The 14,223-nt window shown below is 39.9% G+C and overlaps 1 long non-coding RNA gene across 1 annotated transcript; it reads right to left on the reverse strand.

The window, feature by feature from the left end:
• Positions 1 to 2,013: 2,013 nt before the first annotated feature.
• Positions 2,014 to 13,075, reverse strand: LOC117516573. The gene is made up of 3 exons (XR_004562469.1): positions 13,065 to 13,075; positions 9,515 to 9,525; positions 2,014 to 2,228 (listed from the first exon to the last, which is right to left on the reverse strand). It is a non-coding gene; the product is annotated as an uncharacterized LOC117516573 (long non-coding RNA).
• Positions 13,076 to 14,223: the final 1,148 nt, after the last annotated feature.

A 14,223-nucleotide genomic window follows, 5' to 3' on the forward strand; every position in this document is an offset into this window, starting at 1 on the left:
TTTTTCAAAAGCATTTTCTTTCAGACATTAATGGCATGAATGTCACTCCATACCTCTGAGCTGAGTTTAGCTGGCTGCGCTGCACGTCAGCATCAATGTAATTCATAAAGAACATAGGACGTCTCATTTTGAGAGGAAAGAATTTTAGTCAATTGTAGTTTATTGTTTGTATTACAACATTTAGAAAGAGGTCTCATTTGATTTAAAATCGCAAATTACTTTAAAGTTATTAATTCTGGCCGGACTCTAACTTGACTCGGCAGAGCGCGGCACAGTGTTTGGACTGTGGCTTCGTCTACTTGTCTACCTTCGGTTTGTGGTTTTTTACAGCTTTTTACAAAAATGTCCAGTTTGTGGCTTTTTCTCCAATGGGTTGAATTTTTGTGCCATTTCTGGTTTGTGCTTTCATCTACCATAAGCGCGATCTTCACACCGCTGTGCGGCGCTTCGCTCGTATTATTCATCCATATCACACAATATGCACCACCTGAGGCAGCCATATTGCATTTTGGGATGGTGTGGGCAGTTTATGAGGTAAGAAACTTCAAAATATTGATAGTTTGGATCAAATACTTAGCTGTAAAATCTTAAAATCTGACTTAATCAGAAGGCTTTTCAAATTTGACCCGGAAAGAGCAGAGGAAACCATATTACATTTAATTTGTTGTTCATTCGGGTGCTCCCAGTTTTGTTCAGGGTCGCCACAGTGGATACAGCCAGATCCGCATTAGTATTTGGCACAAGTTTTATGCCGGATGCCCCTGCTGACGCAACTCCAGTTTTACCTGGAATAACACACACAACCGCTGGTGTTCCAAAGAGGTCTCCCATCCAAGTACTAACCAGATCCTGCTCTGCTTAGCTTCTGAGATCTGACGGGATCAGGCTGACACAGAATTATACATGAAATTTGTGTAGATGAGGGTGTGCAAATAGGAGTGTACTAAATCTTAATTTACACGTCACTGGTGTACATAGCTTTTGCTGCTTTCGTCTACAATAAGAGTGAGCTTTGCACCGCACAGTCCAGTGTCTTTCAGGTATTGAAAAAGCCAACACTTTCCCCTTCCACTTGACCCTATGTCTAAAATACTTCCTATAGTCACTTCTTTCAGGCCTAACCTTCTAAATTCTGAAAGAAGATCCTGCCTTTCTCTGGAATATTTATCATATTACATGAGAACATGCTGCACTGTCTCTGGTTGGTGACATTCCAAACATAGTCCATCCTGGTGTTTCCCTAGGAGGAAGAGAGTACTGTTCAAGAACGTATGCCCAATTCTCAGTCTAGTAACAGTGACTTACTCCTTTCTTTTCCATTTCTTCTACAACTATTTCCTGAATCTGTCACCCTAGTAGTTTGGGGAGGTGATGGTCTAGTGGTTAAGCGTTGGGCTTGAGACCAGTGGATCGTCGGTTCAAATCCCAGCTTGACCGGAAAATCACCAAGGGTCCTTGGGCAAGGTTCTTAATCCCCTAGTTGCTCCCGGGGTGTAGTGGGTGCCTTGCATGGCAGCAGCCTGACATCTGTCCATATTACTGAAAATAAATGGCTACTGCTCCCAGCATTTTTGCTATTGTAAGTTAAATTCCCCCATACAATACACTTGCCCTCTGCTTTGGAAAGATTGATGTCTATGTTTTTTTGTTTTTTTTTTGTCACAGCTTTTTTTGTGGGGGGGGGGGGGGGGGCAACTTGGTGATTCCACTGCACGGAGCACAAGCACACAGCTGCTACTTCCCCCCCCCCCCCCCCCACACACACATACCGATGGAAACTTGCATAAATACTTCTTTTAGGTTTCGCTGACCAAACCTATAAATTAACCATGTCGATCTGAAGATATCGATATGGTGATTCATATATACCAGTCCAATTTTTTTTTTTTTTTTTTTTTGCGGGGGATATAAATTAAATTTAATTCAATCCAATGTAACTTATTTGTATAGTGCTGTATCACAACAATGCTCCCTCAAGGCACTTCACACGTACGGTCTAACTTTACCAACAGCAGTGCCACCATTTCTAAACTGTACAACATAGCTGGTCTCACTACTGTCTTGTTAACTTTCCCCTTCACTCTTGCAGATATTCTTCAGTCACATATCTCTCCTGCAACCTTTCTCCACCAACTCCATCCTGCCTGCAGTCTCTTCTTCTCCTCTCTACCATACTCTCCATTACATTGGACAGCTGACTCCAAGTATTTAAACTCATCTACTTTTACCTTTTCTGCTCCTCGTAACTGCACTTTTCCACTGGGCTCCCTCTCATTCACACACATGTACTCGTACCTCCACATTTCCACACACAACACACAGAGACGGCACACGTGACAGGCAAAGGAAGACACACACACACACACACACACACACACACACACACACACACACACACACACACACACACACACACACACACACACACACACACACACACATACGAGGCACAGAGATGATACAAACAACAGGCAAGAGGTGACACACACTTTTTATTTCCTCTCATTTAGATTATTGTACTGTAACTCTCTTTTTATTTGTTTTAACAAATCTGCAGTCACTCGTCTCCAGCTGGTACAGAATGCTGCAGTGAAGCTTTAACAGGAACTAACAGAAGGGCACACTTCACACCGGTTTTATCTTCTTTACATTGGCTACCTGTGAAATTCAGAATTGCTTTTAAAATTTTAGTATTGTTTTTAAGATAAGATTTTTTAAAATGTTCTTGTAGCTTGAAATATACTTTCCCATCTCATCTACCAATCATCATGGTCAGACCATTGTTTTGTCACAGCTACATCTGACAGCAAAGAACAAATTTTGCTATGGAGAGGTGACCAGACCAGCATCCACTTCCACCGCAGGGATTTTCCTTTTTCCCACATGAGGTTCATTGTCTCAGAAAAATTATACATTTTTTAGACTGATGCAAAGAATACACCTGATGCATACAGACACATCCTAATTATGACATCCATCCATCCATACCCGCTTACTTCAATTAACATCTTTTCATGTTGTCATTATGGGGTGTTGTGAGTACAATTTTAAGGGGAAAAGAATGAATTTACTTCATTTTGGAATAAGGCTGTAACATAAAATGTGGAAAAAGTAAAGCCCTGTGAATACTTTCCGGATGAACCGTACTTCCATTTCTGTTGTGTATATGCAGGCAGTGATCCCATGGCAAACACCTTCTCATCCAAACTGGATTGAAACCTGTGCAAATAGGCTGGTTGTTACAGTTTATCAGTGCTGAAGATAGACCAGGTAGATTATGTTCTCTTAAGAATGTGTGAAGTAACATGGAGTTTAAGAGCCAAACAGACACCCTGACTGTCTTGCTGTCACATGATGACATAGTCAATTAAATGCAATGGTTTCTTTCTCAGTGCATCGTCAGCTTTTATTTGTTGACTATTATGAACAATGTGACTGATGTTAGAGCAACTCCTACAAAGATGTGTTCTTAAGTGGCATGTGTAATTTAAAAGAACTTCTGCTTTTACAATTTTCTTGTATTTTGAGTTTTTCATAGGTCCAGTCTAATTTCCAAGTTGTCCAGAGTTGTCATAGGAGTAATTTGTTTGTTTTTACCCAAACCTAAATTTTCAGCAGTTGATTGCATATTTCATTACTCTGAAGCAGTTTTACTTTGAAAATCCTACATTACACATCATAATTACACTGATGATATCATGTTGAACTTTGCAATTTGTACTGGAATACCATTGTAGATTTATTCATATATATTATTAATTTATAATGGCTCTTCAATAATGGCAAGTCTTTTTCATGTTAAATATTTGTTCTGACTACAGTAATGGTACAGTACTATGTTGTTAAAAAATTACAGTCTTTCTGTTGGATCTGTTGCAGAACTTCAGTCTCCAATTAAAGTTCCTCTTAGTTTTTGACACTAGTTTCCTGAATGAGCACTACTCACATCACGGGGCAAGGTGTGTTGCCTTTTGAGCTACAACAATTAATTAATTAATTATTTACTTATTAATTAACTACCATATTAAATTAATCAACAGCTATTGTAATTAAATGCTGTACTTTAAATATATATTTTGTATTCTCGAGGTCAGCAACCGTGATCCTGGAGAGTCCCTGCCCTGCACGTTTTCCACGTCTCCCTACTTAAGTTTCACCTGATTTTTAAAAAAAGTTGTGTCTTCCAGCTCTTGATCGATTGAGCACACCTGATAGAGTTAGTTGCCTGGGAGTGAAACAGGGAGAATTAGAAAACATGCAGGGCAGGGGTCCTCCAGGACTAGGGTTGGGCACAGCTGACATACATCCTGTATACACAATGAAACTAGATAGAAAACAACTATTAAAAGGAATAACATAAATACTCTTGGAAAATGCAAAGCTTCACATTGGTACTTCATGCATCACCTCAGGGAGCTTTGGTGGCTGCTGTCTGCTGGCACACTGACTCATTAGTGCATTGACTCATTAGTGCATTATTAAACAAGAGTGTGCCTCTGATTGATTTATTTTATATTATGCCCAAATCATGCCCATGACTAAATCAGAGAATAAATATCACTGTTTTGTAAATACTGAATCCCAGAAGCATGTGAGTTAAAAAGAAAAGTGGCTTGCAAACACTGACCTTGAAGGGTCAGAGCTGCTATTAAATCCATGATATACAGGTGGACAAAACGACATAACATAAGGATATAAAATCAGGCGGACATGCAGACAGGAAGACAGATTTTCCACAGTGCATACATACATCTTCGTAACTGCCTTTTCGATGTCTTCAAAAAATCTCCCAGCACTATAATATTTTTTATGGGCTCTTTCAATCTCTTTCAATCTAATAACCTTCACATACGTCTTTTTCTTCTTCATCAAAGTTGATCGCCTTTCATTACCTCAGCCATCATTATCTCCAGACTTTCTTTCATTTACCTACTTACCTGACGACAGGTCTGATAGATGAAAGAGCCAAACACATTTCTCTGAAATTGCAACTGATTGCCGCAGTATGTATAGGAACACACCAGACACCTTCAACACATCGATTGGGCGGACAAATGTCTCCACTAATAGAAACAGATAACATATATCGTGAGCTTTTCCTTTCATAAATGCCAGAGATCTGAGCTGGAGTTAGTAGTGGTTGTTGCAGAGCTGTCACACGGCCCGGCGTAGTCCACGCTGATAATAACTGCTGAGATTAAAATGTCAGCACAGATGAAGCTGGATTGATATGTTGCAGTTAAATGACATCAAGAGGACCTCTTGCCATTAAAACGGTAATTGGAGATAAGATCTCCCTATTAGCAGTAGCATTTCAGTTCAAGTCCCCGATCCCTTTCTCCCCATATTAAGAATGGATACACATTCATCACTGAGGAGCAGATTGTGGAGAGCAGGAAACTACACAATATGATCCACAATGCAGCGACAGACAGAGACGCCTCTACATTGGACTTTATGGGGCTGTAGCCCCCTCTCCTCAAACAAAGAGTTACCAAGAATTTTAGTGCTCCTGTGACGGCCCTTTGCGGCCATCCTAATGTGTTTGTTGTGCTGCTGTCTTAATGTGTGTGTTTCCTGTCCTGGGTGCTATAAAAGAGGGGAGTTCTGCTCTCTCCCGCACGCTCTTCCTCCTCCGGATCGCGGCGTGGGGAGTGGCCACGTGTGCTTGGTCCTGGCTTGGTCCTCTGGCTTATTCCAGTATGCCTCCCTTTCTTTTTCTTTTCTTTTACTTTTTGTAATAAATGCCTTACAAAGGGTTAAAAAGATCTGTGCTTCCATGTGTGCCTCACTTTTTGTTGCGGCTTTTGAGCTGGGCTGTAACAGCTCCCACCTAAACATGTCACCTAGTGTATAAGCTGGTACTGTGCTTCAATGCATCCATGACATCACAGAACTGCCTTGGATGGCAACCACCCAGGTTCCAAAGTGCTGCACATTGTCATTAAATAAATAGAATAAATTAAAAGGGATCAATAAAAAGGCATTTCTGTAAGTGTCAAAGGCACACAATTTCATACACATTTTTAAGTTTTCTGTAATCCATCCATCCATTTTCTATACCCACTTATTCTAAGTAAGCGTCACGGGGTGGGGGGTTGGGTAGGCTGGGGCCTATCCCAGCAGTCATAGGGCATGAGATGGGGTTCCCACAGCCTGACATCCTGGACAGAATATCAGGCTGTGGGAACCCACCCAAACACTTGGACAACATGCAGACTCACACAGAAAGGCCACAGGCGGGAATTGATCCCACAACCTTCTTGCTGTGAGGAAACAGTGCTGCTTTCTGTAATAATAATAGACTGTCATTAATTTATTCTGTTTTTACGTTTGGCTTGTAATGTTTTTTATTCTACTGTGTTTTACTTTTTTATTGTGCCCTTTTGATGTTAAATTTACTCTGTTGTTATGAATTGTGTGTTATGTGAATCGCCTTGGGGCGACTCTGTCGTGAGATGGCATAAATTAATAAATTGAAAATGATTGAAATTGAAATTGAAATTGAATTGAGAATAATAATAATAATAATAATAATAATAATGATCTTGTTGTGTTTATGACATCATTAAGACAATGTTTCCTTCCATATTTACTTGAGAAATGACTGAATCTTTCAACTTCTTTTTTGCTCAGTGTTGCCACAACAGATCTGAAATGGACCTGCATGTTGATTTGGCAGAATTTTTTTTACCAGATGCCCTTCCTAATGCAACTCTAAAACCTGGACAGGTTAAAAAAACAATAAATATCAAATTTAACGCTGAATAGTCACTCACTCACTCACTCATCTTCAAATGTTTACTCCAATTAAGGGTCGTGCGGTGCTGGAGGGCAGCACGGTGGCTTAGTGGTTAGCACTGTTGCCTCACAGTGAGAAGGTCATGGGTTCAATTCCCACCTGTGGCCTTTCTGTGTGGAGTTTGCATGTTGTCCCCGTGTTTGCGTGGGTTCCCTCTGGGTGCTCCGGTTTCCTCCCACGTCCAAAGACATGCAGTCATAGAGCGTGAGGCGGGGTGCACCAGTCTGTCACAGGGCCACATATAGACAAACAAACACATTCACACCCACACGCACACCTACAGAGAATTTAAAGTTTCCAATCCACCTAACCCGCATGTCTTTGGATGTGGGAGCACCCGGAGGAAACCCCCACAAACACGAGGACAACATGCAAACTCCACACAGAAAGGCCACAGGTGGCTAACCACGAAGCTACTGTGCTGCCCAACACTGACAACATATGTAATATAATAATATGTACAGTTTTTCTGGGCACGATTTTAAAAACTCATCAAGCATAAATACCAAGCAAACAAAGAAAATCTTCTCCATAATATAAAGATATAATAATCAGCATTTGAAGGATTACATATTTAACATTTTAAATGTTTAACAAAATAAATGTCACAAGCATTTATCTTTAAGAATCATTATTTTGGAGTAAATATCTTTTTGGCTTTATAAGAACATGATCAATTCATTCTAATTTGTAAACCTACAGAGTAATCAGGGTTTTTTTTTTTTTTTTTTACTTATTTGGGGGAAAATGTATTGCTTCTGTATAAGTTTTTGCAAATTTAAGGAAGAAAAAACAAACAAACAAAATATATTTATGCAAAAACAGTAGGAGGATTCAGACTTCTGCACACCAATGTAACAAAAGAAATGGTTGAAGAGGTATCTTTAAATTCAGTTAACAACCACTAGGGTGCACCATAGCTCCTTGTAAGCAAGAGGCTCTGACTTACTTGTGGCCAGGAAAGGCTCATAGTTCACTCATGTATTAAATGCTAATCATATACAATGACATTTCTCAATCCAGTGAATGTATCTAAAACAAGATAACATGAATATAGATGATATCAATACTATTCAAAGGCCCATAAGACTCATCCAGTAGCTCCTCATTGCTGAGAGGAGGTTATCACGTGATTCATTTGGATATTTATTTCAGAAAAGCAGCTTAAAATGTGAAAAGAACACATGTCACTATGTGCAGGATAATGTGGTAAAACCTTGTGCAAAACTCTTTACTTTCTAAAAGTAACACTGAATATCTGTGCAGTAGGACGATTGCCACTTCAATAAATGACTACGGCAGGATACAGTAACTATGAAAGCAGTGTTATGGAAGCCAAGGTTTTATTTGTGCTGTTAGAACAAACATCGAGGCTGAATAACCTGGCTTATTAAATACAAAGTGTGTGTGTGTGTCACAAGGTAATGAAGATGGAATGAGATTTGAAACAAAAAGTCGACAGGTGCTGTAATGGAAGGGCAAAATGATCGAAACCTTCTATGTCTTAGTTAATGCAAGTCTGTGCTTGACTGGAAAAGTATGGTTTTATTTTGTGGACCAGAGTTTTTAAGGTTTTATCCCTGAGAATCCACTCATAAATTAAATCTAAAATCATGTTCTGCTGGCCTTTGTGACATCATGTCTTTGATTAGTGAAGAACAGCGGACTAATTAAAAACAATTAAATATCAGTCTGGCATAATTGGTCTTTTTGGGACAAAATCTCAAATAATAATGACTAACTGTGAAACAATGCATCGTGAATCAGCACAAACGTATCATGAATCCTGCACTGGTTTGTATTTTTTTTTTTAAATTAGTATCCTGATGCTTTGAAAGATAAAAAAAGACCTCTAGCAGAAGAATCATAAATGATTTACAAAGTATACAAATTCATAACACATAATATCAAAGATTACAATTTATACTTCAGAATAATTTGTTTCTTTGAAGTTAAAACACTCAACACAGGTTACAGTGCATTTGGAAAGTATTCACAGCACTTCAGTTTTTCTACATTTTGCTATGTTGCAGCCTTATTCCAAAATGGATTTTCACCTCAAAATCCTACTCACAATACCCCACAATGACAACATGAAAAAAGTTTTATTTTTTTTAATTTTTGCACATTTATTAAAAATGAAAAACTGAGCTATCACGTGTACATAAGTATTCACACCCTTTGCTCAATACTTTGTTGATGCACCTTTGGCAGCAATTTCAGCCTCAAGTCTTCTTGAATACAAGGTCTGTTAGAAAAGAAACGGACCTTTTTATTTTTTCAACAACCTGATGGATTTGAATCACGTATGCTTGCATGAGCAAACCTTGAACCTTCGTGCATATGCGTCAACTTTTTCACGCCTGTCGATTGCGTCATTTCCTGGTAAGCAGCCTTTGTGTGCAACGTGTGCAGCGCGCTCGGCAGATTTTCATTTCAAGGAAAAAGACGGAACGACTGGAGCAGCGCCGCATCAAATTCTGCCAGAAACTGGGCGACAGCCAGGTGGAAACCATTCGGATGATTCAGATGGCTTTCGGTGACTTTTCAGTCATGTGACTATCTGAGAAATTGTGGAAGAGGTGGGCATGTCACAACATGTCCTGTGAGACTTCAACACAAAGGCGCTTTTGCTGCGCTGTCGGCAGCTTCGTGCCGAAGCCATCGGCATGATTTTCACCGCCAAATCTTCTGTCACAGTGGAATGCGCACACTTCTGGACTCTTTTGGAAGTCAGGGCTGTTAAAACCTAAAGATCTTATTTCTTTACAGACATTAATAATCATGTTAAAAGCTCGACATAATTTGTTACCACAAATTTTGCAAAATCTTTTTATTATGAATGATGAAAATAGTAGACGAAATCTTGATTTTAAATTACCTTTTTTCTAGAACAACACTTAAACAAATGAGTGTCTCACATGCTGGAGTTAAGTTATGGAACTATTTGGGAAATGAATTAAAATCATGTTCGAATATTATTCAATTCAAATATAAATTTAAAAAATAAATGTTGAAGTCTTATTTGTAAAAACAATGTAAAAAAATCATACTGTATGTAGCCATCTATGTTAATTGTTTACTGTATTCTTTGTGTGAGAATGGGGTAGGGATTAAATAAGACTTGGTCTTCATCCTACTCCTGTTCTTACTGTGAATGTATTGTGTCTGTACTGTACATTCTCATGTAAAAGAATAAATAAATAAATTGAAAATTGAAATTGAAATGTACTGAAAAAGTGCTGATGTCCACCTCTTCTGCAATTTCTCGGATAGTCACACGACGGTCCCGCATCACCACAGCATTCATTTTGGAAATGATCTGGTCATTTCAGCATGTCGATGGCCGACCGGATGTGGCTCGCTCTCCACCGGTTGTACTGCTCCTTAGTCTGTGTGATGCCCAGAGGATCGTCACCGAAAGCCGTCTGAATCATCAGAATGGTTTCCACCTGGCTGTCGCCCAGTTTCTGGCAAAATTTGATGCGGTGCTGCTCCAGTCATTCTGTCTTTTTCCTTGGAATGAAAAAACGCCAAGCGCACAACAAACACCTCACACAAAGCCTGCTTACCAGAAAATGATGCAATCAACAGGCGTGAAAAAGTTCACGCATGCGCACGAAGGTTCAAGGTTTGCTCATGCAAGCACACGTGATTCAAATCCATCAGGTTTTTGAAAAAAATAAAAAGGTCCGATATTTTCTAACAGACCTCGTATGATGCCCAAAGCTTGGCGAACCTATCTTTGGATAGTTTTGCCCATTCCTCTTTGCAGCACCTCTCAAGTTCCATCAGATGGGACTGGGAGCGTCGGTGCACAGCCATTTTCAGATCTCTCCAGGGATAATCGGATTCAGGTCTGGGCTCTGGCTGGGTCACTCAAGGACATTCACAGAGTTGTCCTGAAACCACTCCTTTGATATCTTGGCTGTGGGCTTAGGGTCACTGTCCTGCTGAAAGTTACAGGTCTGATTGGTGGATTGCTACAGAGATGGCTGCAGAGATGGTTGTCCTTCTGGAAGGTTCTACTCTCTTCACAGAGGAATGCTGGAGCGCTGACAATGTGACCACCGGGTTCTTGGTCACCTTCATGACTAAGGCCCTTCTCCCTCCATTGCTCAGTTATGATGGGCGGCCAGCTCTACGAAGAGTCCTGGTGGATCCGAACTTCTTCCATTTAGAGATGACTGAGTCTACTGTGCTCAATAGGACCTTTAAAGCAGTAGAAATGTTTTCTGTAGCCTTCCCCAGATTTGTGCCTCAACACAATCCTGTCTCTGAGGTCTACAGACAATTCCTTTGACTTCATGCTTGGTTTGTGCTCTGACATGTCCAGTCAACTGAATTTATCCCAGGTGGACTCCAATTAAGCTGTAGAAACATCTCAAGGATGATCAGTGGAAACAGGATGCACTTGAGCTCAATTTTGAGTTTCATGGCAAAGGCTGTGAATACTTATGTACGTATAATTTCTTAGATTTTTTTTTTGCTTTTAATAAATTTGCAAAAATCTAAAAACAATAGCAACACTAACTTTTTTCACATTGTCATTATGGGGTATTGTGTGTAGAATTTTGAGGAAAAAAAATTATTTAATCCATTTTGGAAAAAGGCTGTAACATAACAAAATGTGGAAAAAGTGAAGTGCTGTGAATACTTTCTGAATGCACTATAGATTCTACATACTTAGTGGGAACAGTGATGTAATTTGTGCAGGCTTATTGGTGATGCGAAAAGTGCAGGATTATTCGTCTACCTTTTCTCAACAATTTGTGACATCCATCCATCTATCCATCTACTACCGCTTAGTCCATTTAAGGGTCGCGGAGGGCTGGAGCCCATCCCAGCAGCCATAGAGCGCGAGGCAGGGTACACCCAGCACAGGATGCCAGTCTGTCGCAGGGCCACAAACAAACAAACACAGACACACCCACACACACAGCTACGGACAATTTAAAGATTCCAATCCACCTAACCCGCATGTCTTTGGATGCGGGAGGAAACCGGCGCACCCGGAGGAAACCCACGCAAACACGGGGAGAACATGCAAACTCCACACAGAAAGGCCACGGGAATTGAACCCACGACCTTCTCCTGTGAGGCAACAGTGCTAACCACTAAGCCACCATGCTGCCCCAATTTCTGACATTTTTACATTTTTTTCCCTTCGTTTAGCTATCGCCATGTGCTGTGTGACAAGGCCCTTATGTAGAAACAAGCTAATTGAGATGGTTTCGGCATCCAAACTGATTACTTCATGGGTACCTTCCTTTGGATGTTTTCTATGCATGTCCAACTTTGAGAAGACCCTGTACAATCCCAGAATGTGCTGGAGGTATTATATCCCATCTGTGCCGGGATAGCATTGGAATACTCCAGAACTGGCCAGAAGATGCAGTTGGGGAGAAGGACGTTGCGGCTACCTTACTGAACCTACTGAATAAATAGAGCAACATAGATAGATGCTTAGATTGTGCCTTAGGTGTATTAATAACTAAACTTGTCAACTCCTCACCTTTCAGGTACTCTCACATAGCATCCATTGTCAGTTTACACTCTCCTTACCTTCTACGTGAAGTTGATGCTTTGTACAAAGACACAGAGGTGCAGAAAGCAAGGTGGTAGAGACTTTTTTAAAAAAGCATCAGGAAGAAAGTTAAGTCAAACTCCTGTGTCAGCAGCATTACCTTTCCTCTCTCCTCCAACCTCTCTCATCTATCACACAGGGTAACATCAAAGCCGAATCTCCGGGAGGCTTCTCAATAGTTCTGCACAGGAATGGAGCGTCTACATATCGCATGTCAAATCCCTCTTCGAATGCATGCATCCCTCTTGTGGCACTTTGGCCCTCTCCTGAGTGTTCACATCTGCGTGTATTTCCTGAGGATTTTAAGAAAACCGGCCGATCTGTAACCCCCTGACATGAGAGGAACACAAATACTCATTGAGATACTCTTCAGTGAATATGATCCGACAGCATTTGCGTACCATACATGGAAATAAAAGTTCAGGAAGAAGGTGGGGGAGACGAAGTGACTGATTAAAGAGAACACAGGGAGAAAATGATGATGTTTAAACCCACTTTGAAACCTCAAGCTGGTAAATAAAAGATGTGTTGGAGAAGACTTGAGAAATGACTGCTGCTCCTCCACCTGCGGCTCAGTGCTTAAATATTAATTTCCTTTCATAGCCGTGCACTTGAGTGCATGTATAACGTGTTTAAAAGATGCACTTTGAATGTGAAAGAAGAGTGTACAAAGACGCACTGCTCAAAAATGGCTGTTAGGAATTGAAACAAGGGTTTATTTTTTTCCTTAATGATACATTCAAACATGTAATCCTCTCATGGGTATCTGACAAAACAGAAAATAGACAAATGCCCTCCTTGCTTTTCATTCTTTCTCTCTTTACTCTCCTTCAACCCATGCAGTGCTCATAAAATAGTCCAGAGATTTGTGTCAGATGTGTGAAATAAAATTCTCATTTTGCAGAAAGCAAATGTCTTGTTTGATAGAATTAGTGGAGGAGACAAATTTCTATAAATGTATTTAAAAGATGAAAAGAGAGGTAATTTACTGAGGAATTTCAACATTTTAATATCTGCAAAAATGTTTTCAGCTCAACAAAATGTATGTGTAGTGACTGTGCATTCTATGTTTGAAACACATTCACATTTGATCAGTTCTGACACAAGTGAACCAGTTTCTCCTTGAGTTTTACCTTTCAGTCTATTCAATTTCAATTCCATCTTTGAAAATGAGTCTGACCTTTCGATGTTGTCCAAGGTCTGAAGGCCATGTGACAAACAGCAAGGTGATATGTGACTTCACATTAGTCTTTAATAGTCACCATAGGTGCATCTATAACCGAGTCATCAAAATAACCACTCCAAATTAGTTTGATCATTATCCAAAGTCAAAGGTCATATAAGCAACAGAAGGGCGATACATGGCTTCACATTAGTGCTTCATGTAACCACTTCTTTTGAAATATCCATTCCAAATGAGTTCCAGCTTTCAAGTTCAACTAGGATCAGAGGTCATGTGACCAGTAGCAAGGTGATATGTGATTTCATATTGCTATGGAATATCAAAATTGGTGTATCTATAACCAGTTCCCTGAAATAGCTGTTTTAAATTCCCATATAGACATGAAAGACATATATCCATTCTAGCATTTCAGGCTTTCACCACATTTAAAAAAAAGTTTGAATCTTAAACCATTTACCATGGCTGCCATTTCTTCTTGCAGTACTTAAAAGACATTTTGGCCTTGCGGATACCAAGGGATGAAGCGTTTCAGGTGTTATTTTGTGCTATTCTTACTGTAAACACATCTTAGGGCTCCTTCACACATAGTGGGAATTTGGTCAAAGTGCGCATGAAGCAGGAATCGTATGCAAAACATGTATATTCATAGCT

This window comes from Thalassophryne amazonica, chromosome 9, assembly GCF_902500255.1.
Source record: "Thalassophryne amazonica chromosome 9, fThaAma1.1, whole genome shotgun sequence".
Lineage (NCBI taxonomy): Eukaryota > Metazoa > Chordata > Actinopteri > Batrachoidiformes > Batrachoididae > Thalassophryne > Thalassophryne amazonica.